At 36.2% G+C, this 1,499-nt stretch overlaps 1 non-coding gene across 1 annotated transcript; it reads right to left on the reverse strand.

Moving 5' to 3' along the window:
• Positions 1-990: 990 nt before the first annotated feature.
• LOC131178993 (small nucleolar RNA R71) lies at positions 991-1,098 on the reverse strand. The gene has a single exon (XR_009148000.1). It is a non-coding gene; the product is annotated as a small nucleolar RNA R71 (small nucleolar RNA).
• Positions 1,099-1,499: the final 401 nt, after the last annotated feature.

Raw genomic sequence — 1,499 nt, forward strand, 5'->3', positions numbered from 1 at the left:
TATTGCCATATTTGAACTTGCTTATTTCAATTTGATGTAATTTTAGTTTAATACAATACATTGTTGAATAGAATATTGATTTTGCACATATAGATTTCACACTCCATTACCCATCAATTCATTACTTTAATTTCATAAATACTTCGATTTAGTCAACTTTTATATCAAAAATTCAATCATTAACACGACTCCTCGTGGGATCGATATCTTTTCTATACTACTTGTACGGCCCGTGCACTTGCGGTAGGGATGCATCAAGTTTTTGGCGCCGTTGCCGGGGAGTTGTTTGTTTAATATTGAATTTTTGATTATTTTAGTTGTTTATAGTTTTATCTTTGTTATCTTTTCATTTTGTGTTTGTTTGTTCTTTTTCAGGTACTTTTAATCTTTTATGAGAAGAGCTAGAAGCTCAAGTGACACATCCTTATTGTTCAATCCTGAAATTGAGAAATTTTGTAAAGCCAACAAGAAAGAAACCAGAAAAAGGAAAGATGCTTTGAGAGAAACCGAAATTGAAGCAGACATGGCTGATGAAAGAATTAGAATTGGTGTTGGTAATGCTGGAAATGGTCAAAACAATGAAAATGAAGCCCAAGGAGAAGAAGTTGTTAATGCAAACGTGCCTAGGGGAAGTATGATGGATCATGCTTTTCCACGTTTTGATGACTTGAGAGAGAGCATAGCAAGACCAAGAATTGATGCAAATAGCTACAAGATGGATTTTGGAGTCCTTCAAATGATTCAGAATTCTCAATTTGGAGGGCATCCTTCTGAAAATCCACATACTCATCTGAAGAAGTTTGCTATGATTTGTGACATGCAAAAACAACCTGGAGTGTCTGATGATGCAGCAAGATTGAAGCTATTCACATTCTCTTTGAAAGATAGAGCATTGGATTGGCTTGATTCTTTACCTCACAACTCCATTACAAATTGGGAGCAACTCACTGATGCATTTCTTGCACAATATTTTCCACCTGGAAAAAGTCAAGAGTTGAGGAATCAAATGACAGCTTTCAGACCAAGAGAGGATGAAACTCTATATGAGTCATGGATGAGATGGAAAGAATTAGAGAGATTATGCCCACATCATGCCATTCCAAAATGGATGATAAACCAGAATTTTTACACAAATGTCACTCCTGCAATCAGAGGGATTATTGATGCTCAAACAGGAGGGGAATTTATTATGAAGCATGAAGATGAAGCTTATGAGTTATTAGAGAAAATTGCAAAGAATACTCATCTTTGGAGTAGTCCAAGAGGACCAGCTCCAACTCAAAAAAGGCAAGCTGCTGGAATGTATGATCTTGATCCATTCAACATGATTAATGCAAAGTTTGATGCACTTACAAATGTCCTTGCTAAGAAGATGGAAGATCTGAGTATGTTGGTTAGTTCATCATCATCAGCTGGAACTTCACAACAAGTGGCTTATGCAGAGGAAACTACCAGCTGTGGAGTAGATTATGGAGAACAAGCAGCATATGTTGGTAATT

This window comes from Hevea brasiliensis, chromosome 3 (assembly GCF_030052815.1).
Source record: "Hevea brasiliensis isolate MT/VB/25A 57/8 chromosome 3, ASM3005281v1, whole genome shotgun sequence".
Lineage (NCBI taxonomy): Eukaryota > Viridiplantae > Streptophyta > Magnoliopsida > Malpighiales > Euphorbiaceae > Hevea > Hevea brasiliensis.